The sequence below is a fragment of the Malus domestica genome, chromosome 03 (genome assembly GCF_042453785.1).
Source record: "Malus domestica chromosome 03, GDT2T_hap1".
Taxonomy (NCBI): domain Eukaryota; kingdom Viridiplantae; phylum Streptophyta; class Magnoliopsida; order Rosales; family Rosaceae; genus Malus; species Malus domestica.
Window position 1 is genome coordinate 21,417,781 of NC_091663.1, and position 11,334 is coordinate 21,429,114.

Here is an 11,334-nt window from a genome sequence, read left to right on the forward strand (position 1 = left end):
GTTCCTTATTTGGCCTAAAACAGCACCAATGGCATAATCGGATGCATCACACATTAGCTCAAATGGAAGGCTCCAATCTGGTGGCATGATGATGGGGGCCAAAGTCAACATGTCATTGAGGGTTTTGAAAGCGGTCTCACACTCCTTGTTGAACTCGAAGGCTACTTCCTTTTGGAGTAAACGGCAAAAGGGTTAGGCGATTTTTGAGAAATCCTTGATGAATCTCCTATAAAATCCTGCATGGCCAAGAAAAGAACGAACCTCCCTCACCGAAGTGGGAGAGGGTAAGTGACGTACAAGATCTATTTTAGATTTATCAACCTCAATCTCTTTTTCTGATATGATATGCCCCAAAATTATACCTTGTTTTACCATAAAATGGCACTTTTCCCAATTCAAGACAAGATTAGTTTCGATGCATCGTTGTAAGATCAGAGTAAGATTATTCAAGCATGCATCAAATGAGTCACCAAAAACACTAAAGTCATCCATAAACACTTCAATGATCTTTTCCACAAATTCTGAGAAAATACTTATCATACACCTTTGGAATGTGGCTGGCGCGTTGCATAGCCCAAATGGCATGCGTCGATAAGCAAATGTACCAAAGGGACATGTGAAGGTAGTCTTTTCTTGGTCATCGGGAGCTATCACAATCTAATTATAACCCGAATAGCCATCAAGAAAACAATAAAATGAATGAACGGCTAACCTTTCCAGCATTTGATCAATAAAGGGCAGCGGGAAATGATCTTTTCTTGTCGTAGCGTTGAGCTTCCGATAGTCAATACAAACTCTCCATCCGGTTTGGATTCGGGTGGGCACAAGCTCATTATCTTCATTTTTTACCACAGTGACTCCGAACTTCTTAGTTACTGCTTCCATTGTCATCACCTGAATTCCCATTTCTATTTCCAAAATTACTAAAGTAAGATCTCGAACTATTATTCCTATTATTGAATCTTCGATTATTTCCAGAGTAGTAGTTGTTTCCAAAATAAGTATTGTTGCCAGAATAATTGTTCCTTTTCTGAAAATACTTGTTTCCATTGCCAACATATCCGGACCCTCCTTAAAAACCAGATTGATTTCCATGAAATTGTTCCCCACGAGAATTTGAGCTTTCCCTATGTTCATATCCTCCCTAAAATATTTGAGAACTGGATCATTCTCCTTGTACAACAATTGCTGACATAGTTGAACTCAGTGAATTCATTCGTGTTTCAATGCTAACTTCAGCTCCAAGTAACTGAGCCCTGAAATCTTTCAAACATAATTGTTTCCCTTGCAAGAATCATTGTTTTGATAATCCAGACAACACCACAATCATGTAATCATTATCTGTAACTTTCTCTCCAGCTGAGACCAACTGGTCTTTTATACCCTTCAATTTCAACATAAACTTCTCAATAGATTCTCCACCCTTCTATGATGTATAGAACTTAGTTTTAAATTGATTATTCTTCACCATAGAGATTGAGGCAAACCTTTCTTGCAGACATGTCCAAGCTTTTTGTGAAGTTTTGCATCCAATGACATACTCCATCGCATCATTAGATAATGTAGCAATTAACAAACTGAGCAGCACCAAATCTTTCTTTACCCAATTCTTGTATGCTATTGTAACCTCCTTTGTCACCTTCTGTCTCTGCATGGATAACAAATCTAGGTGGACATGGTGATTCACCCGTAAAATGGTCAAATAAATCGTATCATCTTAGCACTGACTGAAATTGGTAGCTCCACTTGACAAAATTGTCATCTTGGAGTTTCACAGTTAACATCCCCAATAACCCTTCAATTTTGACCGAATCAAACATGATTTACTATAAAGAAACACTTCAAAGATTCAAGATTGATCAAATTATCACAACCAACAAGCAGAAATCGAGAACTCAACAATTTATATCAATACTGCTCTTCAACTTCGACTTTATGAATTGCAGAAAATCTCAGAAATCTTGTAAAGAACAACTCAATTGTTTGTGCAAGAAAGATTGGCTTCAACCTTTGTAATCTTTCAATCTCTAACACTTTTCAACTTTCAATCATTCAACATATATGGCATCGACCCTAAATTTCATCAAATTGCACTAGATTTTTCGTACTGAGACAATTTATCGAACAGTTCATCTATGAGTTTTCAAGGTTAGAAACTTTAAACCTGAGATTGCCTGGAAACTTGCACCATTGAAACCTGCTGAAATCTGTAGTTGAAGAACACACCTCGAAGAACACTGATCACTTCATAAAACACAGCGGAATATACAACATGGATTGTACCTTGGCGATGATACCATCATAACAAAACTAAGAAATCAAGAAATGAAGATCTTCAAAGGAATTGAAGAAGAAAAGGAAGGAAAGAATTTAGAGAGAAACTTTGTATTTCTGAGTAAACGATACACTGAAAATGAATCTCTTACAAGAGCATCTGAGCTTATATAACTTAACTGTGTTAACTAAGTATAACAACCAACAATACTAACAGATCAAATACTAAGTCATCAACTGAGTCATCAATCCCCAACTGCAAGTTTGCCAAGTCATTAGTTAGTTGCCAAGCCATTGGTACAGTCAATACCATGAAGAAAGTTGAGGTTCCACCATAAAACCAATTGGCAATATGGGGAGTAGCTCAATCTCTTATAAGCTTATGCAAGGTTCCTCCTCTCATCAATGTGGGACTCATTCTCAATACGCCCCCTCACGTGTGGTGAATTTTCAAGATTCACACATGGGACAACCTGCTCTGATACCATGAAGAAAGTTGAGGTTCCACCATAAAACCAATTGGCAATATAAGGAGTAGCTTAACCTCTTATAAGCCCATGCAAGGTCTCTCATCCCATCAATGTGGGACTCATTCTCAACAACCCCTTTATCTAATTTTATGCATTTTAAATTGAAAACAGTTGCTTGTGATTTTCTCATGATAAACATGTGTATATCATATGGAGGCTCAAAATGATGTTCAATCTCTATTGCTACACAACCTTAGCAACTTTGTTGTTAGTGGGCTTTTAGAAATAAGCCCAACTCGACACCCAATAGTGTGTTCCTATGAATTACAGTCGAATGCCCAAATTGACATTTCAGTCAAAAGCCAACTCATACTCCAGTTGAATACAAAACTAATTTGTTCAACACTAAAATGTCATAGGTTTAAATCCTGGATGCGCTCTTGTTTGCGAAGCAATAGGAAGTGTTTTTATCTACTCAAAAATAATTAACCCGTACATTCATAAGCTATGTTGATGTAAAAGATAACTTCTACTTGTTTTCCATTTCACACTGTAAAACTGTAGGCAGATCTCAATAGAGATGAACATTTCTGGTGTAAAACTGTACATACTTGTCACACTGTAAAACTGTAGGCAGATCTCAATAGAGATGAACATTTCTGGTGTAAAACTGTACATACTTGTCCCTCAAAATGGTTTTGTTAGCCGTGCATACGTTCGTTTCATCAACTAGCTATTAGTCTACAAGATAGTGTAGTAGATTTTTTAAGTTGAAAAAGGTTCTACGTTTAAATGTCTATGATGTATTGATTAAAAAAGAATCAGTTCACAACGATAAATATGAGAAATTACGAAGTTCTATTGTATAAAGTTATAAACTAAATGAAAATGTGTTTCATACATGATATACGTACTTTTTACATAAATATAATCTTTTTTTTGCCAATTCCTCAGTAATACACCATCATCCGTATTTCACAAACTAGTCTAATGCAATAGGATTAACAAAAAAAGCAAATGAAAAGCTGTAGGATTAAAAAAACATAAGCAAAGCAGAATCTTTTATTCAGAAAAAAAGAGAGAATTAATTAATATTTTGTTCAGTGGTACTATTGAGTGCATGCATGTACATTATTCCTTGGCTTGAATTCTAACTGTATGCTTGAAAATGTCGCAGGCTACTACCACTGGCACTGGAGCACCAGCACCGCAGCCCCAAGGTAGTAACAACCATATACCATGGTGAAATTTATATTATTTTTCAGACTGCAACTTTTTTTTTTTTTTTAAATTTACCTGATTTTTCTGCCTCAGTTTTAGATGCATTTTTTTAGTTTGGTTTGGTTTGGACTGTTTTAGGTTTGGTTTTGATATGAAATCGGTACGGTTCGGGAGTTTCAGAATTTTTTTTCACTCCTAAATATTATGAACACAACAAAACGACAAAACATTTATTTTTAAAAATGGAGATGTTGGCATCCCTTGGTTATGAATATTCTTTGATTGAAATCTTGTTGGTTTTTAATTTTTGATTGAGGTCCCTAAAATTAATGTGATAATTTATTTCTATTTACGTTACTATATTTTTTTAATTAAAAATTAAAAAAATTAGTTGTTTATATAAATCAGATTTTAAATTAAAAATACCATAATTTGTGGGATTAAAAATATTAAAATATAGATATACTATTGTGTGTGTGTGTGTGTGTGTATATAAACATGGGTACATTCTTCAAAATCACAAAAAAAGAAAAGAAAAGATATTAGGCTTAATAACATTAATAAATTTCTTCGATTAAACTTGACATTGATACATTTTAAAATCAAAGAAAAAAAGAATGTACCCATATGAGTTTAAAAATGGATTAGAAAAAAATTGAATAGATTTTATATTAAAAAAAATGGTACATTTTACATATAACAAATTGGTATATTTAAGAATGAGTACATTTTAAGATTACAAAGTTTTACATGAAGGGGTGCATATAATTAGCATGAGTACATTTAGCAAAATAAAAAGTACAAATAAAAAATATATATGGGTACAAATACAAATAAACTTTAAAAAATATGGGCACAAAAAGAAATTAATATATGGGTACAAATTAAAACTGAAAAGAAAATTGGTACAAATTAAAAACGAATTACAAATTAAAAATGGGTACAAACTAAAACTAAAAATATATGATAAAAAATTTAGTCATAAATATAAATATACTAATTGTAACATTTTTAACATTAAATGAATATATTTAGAAATAAAAAAATATTTTATTATTGAAATAATTAATGATGTTATTAATACCCAAGGACCGTGATTAAAAATTGAAAAGGAATATGATTTTAATCTATGAAGTAGCAAAATGAAGGATGAGAACCTAATTTCTCATTTTAAAAATTATAAATAAGTAAATTACTACGGGTGGTCTAGTGGTTAGAGATGAATTCCAGGCTCATATTCCATATGACATATTCGACTTCGTTTTCTGACGCTCGTGAATCACAAGATGGTGATCAGATGGAAGCTAAAATGTTTCTTTAAGTTTTCTTAGCTTCCGAAATGATGAATTGACGTAACAAAACCACTAATTAGTTCATTTAAAAAAATAAAATAAAAAGCTAAAACTCTATTATTGGATGAACATGTAAACAAGAATGTAACAAATCATATCTTTGGATGGGATTGATGTAATTATTATTCTACATTTTGCCTTTCTTCCTTTCACCTCTGCGTAACAATGTGAGATGGTCAACTGCATTTGCATGCGAGAATGGTTTGGACGGTGACTTTGATGAAAGCGATTCACAAGCTGGCTTGGCTACCTGCTTTATACACCCACATTCAATAATGTCAATTTTGTTTTTGTTTGATGCCTAAAATCGAATTAGAATGTGTTTGGGTTAAAACTTAAACTTTGGGCTCAAAAGGGAGTTGGCCCAAAAAGAGGAGAGAAGCCCGAAGTCCAGCCCAAGCCCAGAAGGCAGAAAAGGCCTTTCTCGACTAGGTGCAGATCATTTGTACCACTTGCTCACCTACCCAAAGACCAAGTGGTACAAACCAACCAGCTAATCAACCCAAAAAGTACTTTACAGTGGCAGTACAAGTAAATAGCTGATGAGTCACTATCCTTCAAACTGCATTCGGGCAAGATTATTGCTATAGGAGGCCAAGCCAAAGTGACAATAAAAGAAGAAAGAGAAATTAGAGTTGAGGACACTCAATCAAACAAACAAATACAAGCACAAACTCTGCTCAAAGCCAAATTTGCCTTCAAAACGAAGCTGTAGTCAGCCCAAGCCTTCATCCCTCTCGGGATAAAGCCTTTGTAATAGCTCTGCTACCTTGTCAAGAACCTGCTGTAGTATCGATTTCTTTCTGTAAACTCATCTCCCTACCCTTTTTCTAAAGTTCTCAACCTCCTTGATAAACCACAAAGATAGGAAGTTGCAAGACGATTAGCCTTGCCCGACAAGGTTAACCCTTGCCCGACCCTCTTTGTTTCTGTCTTTTTATTCATTAACCTAGCAATATGTTGTATACTTCAAGTTGTATTCAAGCTATTTCTAGTAAGATGACTATTAAAAGACTCTTTCAGCTCTTGGATCCGATTTAAATATGTCTTCACAGTTCAAACCAGATCTAAGTTCTAAGCTTTCGGGCATGTAAGATTGATCATTTAAAAGTCCTTGGCTTCAAGGCATAAAAAAGAACCTTAAGTGGACTTAACCCATCCACGACTAGCTTTGATAACAAGAAGTCCGAAGTTACTTGGGGCGCAAGTAATCGACCGATCCCTTAGTTTTATTTCTATTATACTATGATTACCATAGAGCATTTGAGTATGGAATGAATTCTGATGGGAAGCCTCAAGGCCTATATCTAAGGCCCTACAAAGGCACCTATTTGGATTCATTCTATTCCTCGGGCATAGAACGTTTGAGTATAGAAGGAGTTCTGATGGGAAGCCTCAAGGCCTATATCTAAGGCCCTACAAAGGCACCTATTTGGATTCATTCTGTTTTTCGGGCTCAAGTAATTAGAAGTATAATGGTTATAAGACTCATATAATTAATGAAACGAACCTTATATGTTCGAGTACTGAGTTAGTTATTGACTGGAAGCCTCAAGGCCTACACCTAAGGCCCCACAAAGGCACCTGTCATAACTAACATAGTCTCTCGGGTATATATACAATTAAAACTCAACATCCGTTTTACATCTGCCATGCTGAAGATGGCAGTGGCATGCCTGAGCACTTAAAAGTTAATCTTGATTGTGAGCCTCAAGGCCTACACCTAAGGCCCCACGAAGGCACCTTTCAAAGTTAACTGTGTCCTTCTGATAGGAGCATATTTATGCGACTTAGTTAGCTTATTTTCTTGCATTTTCATAGTTTGTTTGTGTTTATTATAGTGTTGTAAGCTATTTTTGTGTGTTTGTAGGTCCATATGACAAAGTTGGCAAGAAAGTGCAATTTGGAGCATTTTGAGGCAGTTTTGGGCACCAAATGGATAGCTTATGAATGGAGCAAGATGGATGGACGAATTTGAAGTTCAAGAGGCTAGGAATGTGCTGAAAAGAGTGAAGAAATAAATCCAAGTCAAGGAAGATAAGAAATCAGCTCAAAAGAAGGAACATTATCCAAAACCTTATCCAACCTTATCTTATCTTATCCTTGCCTAACCTAACCTTATCTTATCCTATCTTATCCAAATCAATTTGTGCCTTAATTCCAGCTATTTCTAAGGGATAATTATGCATTTAAACTATATATTTCAGATTCTAGAACCTTTATCCTTCTAGAACCCCTAAATTGGTGCTAAAACATCTTTTCTAGAAGCACCTAAAAATCTGGCGCCTAGACCCTTTCTAGAAGCCCTAGAACCTGCAATCCTTTTCCCTTAGGATTGTGCAATCCTTTTCCCTTCAGATTTTGGTGAACCCTAGTCCTTTTCCTTCACGAATTGTGCCAAATACACATTCTTTTCCTTCAGAAATTCGTGGGTTTCCCTAGCCCTATAAATACAAACCTTTGTGCAGCAATTAATCCACCACCCTCTACCAAAAATCACCTACATCCATCCACCACACCATCCACCACAATCCTCTTGTGCCGCAGCTAAGGAAGGAGAAGAATAAGCCATCTGGAGTGTTTCTAGGTGTATTCTATCTTTGTTTTCAATGTTTAATTCAAGTTATCTTTGTCTAATTGCGAACATGAGGAACTAATTTCTTTATAGTTAGAGGGGAATTTGAAACCATGATTATACTTGCAATATGAATTGATTACTTTCAATTGCGATTTGATAAATTGTGAATGCAATTCGTTTAACGGTTTTATTCAAAACTTATTCTTGTATGGTTATTAAGGTGGCCAACTTAGTTTGCATGCATGAATTTGATGCTAGAATATAAAGGATTTTCACCTAATCGTTATGAACTTATATTCACAAGTAGTGAAGGTTGCTTGTCACGATTGTGTTTAGTGAATTCTTGGCATAAGTTTCATGCAATTCATAGTTACAAGTGCCTCGTCAATGCTTATGATTTTCATAGAACTTAATGATCTTTGCTTGTATCTCTATTATGCAATTCATGTAGGGAACTTGTGGGGAATGTTTTGGATTGTTGTATGCAATCATCCAATTCAATGAAATTAGGAAAATCTGAGGGTTAATTAGTGCAATTCACGGTTAATCTGGGGCGTTGAGGTTCATGGTTTATTGAAAAGAAATTGGAGATTGATTTGTACGCAAGTGTGTCATGTGTGGAGAAGGACCTTCTAGCTAGACCATCACCTATCCAATTTCCCAATTTCGTCCAAAATCTGTTTTAGTCTTTAATTTGTTTGTTTTACTTTATTTTCGTCCAAAACCCAATCCCCCTTTACTTTAAAGTGTTAGATTAGTTAAAATCTGTTTTGGTTTGTGTTTTTAAATGTCTTGAGTCAAGTTTAAACCAAATTTCGTCCAAATAACTCCCTAGAGTCAGTTTTGAGTCTATTTGGTTGTTTTGTGCTGTTTTGAGTCTTTTAAGTTTGTTTTGAGTCTTGTGAGTCTTGTTAAGTGTTTTTAAGTTTATTTTTGTGTTTTTAAGTCAGTTTCAATTAGATTAGCAATCCCTCCTAATCCCCGGTCCAGAACGATCCCTACTTATACATATACTACAATTGTCAAAAGAGGGTTCAATTTGTGTGCTTAACTTTTATCACATCACCTTCTCTTTCAGCTTTGCCCAACAAGCCTTGCTCGATAACCCCCCAGTAAAGCAGAAGCCCGACAGAAAGCATCAACCGGCACCAACCTCTCGGGGAGCTGTGTGCTCGTCGGCTAGGAGACATCCCCGACGGAAATTCTAGCCACGAACATAGTTTTGACATGCCCAGTGGGACCCATTTGATCAAAAGAGATATGTCACAACGATCAGAAAATTTGCAAACTGCTTTGTTGCAAATGCTACAAAGATTGGAGAACGCCTCTGCAGGCTCCAGAAAGGAAGCTGGCCCGGTTATAAGACCAACTATTCCTATATGTTTACCTCAACTTGGGGAAAAAGATGATAGGGAGAAGAGGGGATTTAAAACCAACCAGCCAGAGGAAGCAGTGATGGATAAACCTACGGATCCCTTCTCAGATGCCCCAATAAATATGATCAGTATGGCCTGGGCTGAGAAGGGGAAAGAAAAGGTCACAAGGGAAGAAGAAAGAATATTGGTTAACAAACCCATAAAATGGGTGGTCAACTTGCCCAAATATCCAAGAGGAGCTATAATCAAAGGGATGGTGCTATGCAGTAAGTGCCAATGCGAGTGTGAGCTCGAAATACCGCCCACAAGAGCCCTCATAGATCATGAACTAATCAGGAGGAATGAAGAAGAAAAGAGAAAAGAGGCACATGAGAAAGCTCGGCGGGCTGCAGGAAGGGATACCTCCCGAAGTGTTTTTCAGCGGTTAGGAGGCGATTCCCAACCTAGGGCTTTATCAGTGATATTTCGCAATCATGAAGTTTCTGAAGAGGCAGAAGATAAAGATGCCAAGAAGTCGAAAGAGAGGGGTGTAGAGCACTCTCAGTACGACCATATGGGAAGAGAAGTCAGGAGAACTAACCGGATAACAAATCCTGTCAAAAAAGATAACCCTGCCCACCTCGGACGAAAATGGTACGTGGTTGGGAAAAATGGACAGCCCGTTAAACAAATGGGGGCTTCCATGGTCAGAAGGGTTCAAAGGCAACACAAAGCCTACATGAACTCCTTAAAAACCCCTGCGACGTCAAAAGCATCCAAGAATCAAAAGTTGGAGAAAACGTCATCTGGGGGGAGTAGTCAGCTCCGCTGAAGGAGTAAAAAAGAGGTGGAAAAGGCTAATAGCAAGGCTGAAGGCGAGGGAAACCATGTGCCACAAAGCCTACATCCTGGGAAATATAGGATCTTGAGGAGAGCTCAAGAAGATATGATCCTGGTGCCAAGAAGGCGAGGGAAACCATGTGCCACAAAGCGTACATGTTATCCGCCATGTTTAGTGCCAGACCTAATCAGCCTGCCACGATGGAAGAAGACTATGTGATAACTGAGCCAATGATGGCCCGTGTCAGTGTGGAGGTAGCTGAAGAGGGAGAATCGGGAAAAGCTGAATCATCTGAAACATCCAAAGATGGTCCTTTAAGGAGGATATTAGTCGAGTATTAGACAAAGGAGGATATTACTTGGCGGACCTCGAAGGAAATTGGCAGAAACATCCCATTAATGTTAAATTCTTGAAAAAGTATTGTCTTACATTATGGGATGTTAGAGATTGTTATATTGAAAAGGATGCAAAGTAAAGCAGGTTTCAGGATGCTAAAGTGCAATGTATATTCATCAATCATTCAAGAAGACAGAAAGACACAAAGCTGCTAAGATAATTTTTTTTTCATTTCGACAAATTGGTGAAGTTTACAACAGATTCAATTTCGATGTGCTACGTTCTATTCCTTCCGGTTGCAATGACGTCTCAGCTGGTTTTTCGATGTCTTCATGGATAGAATCCGATCAGGTGATCAGGTTGTGCGGCCAAGATGAGCTTGGTAGAGGATCCTCAGGCAGAGTCATCACCATATATGATGGTGAAGCCTTATTTATCATGACGACGAGCAGGAAGGCAAGTCTTCATGAGGAAAACCCCTGACCAAGGGTGTTGGAGATAGCGGGGTGTTTGACCAAAGGTGTTGGAGATAATGGTTATCTGATGAAAACTCTTTTTCTCACGAAAAGTAAGTTTTAGGAAACCCCACTTGAGTCCTGAAGAACTCATTTCATAGTTTTGGGAAGAAAACTAAGAAGGCAGAAGTACTCAGGGTTAATAAAAACGAATGCTGAAGGAGGTCTGTTGGCTGAACAGAAGCAATTTCAAGCCTGAATTTATAGAAACCTCAGAGGATAGCCCAAAGGTCGTGAGAAGAGCAAGAGACGCAAGATCGTAGGCATCCTGTCTAGAAAACACAAGTTCCAAGAGCAGGTATACAAGCATGCGGATATTCAATCAATATTGGCGCCTGGAATTCCAGTCTGAATATTAATTGAAGGGGGCACTATTTGGGCTAAAACTTAAA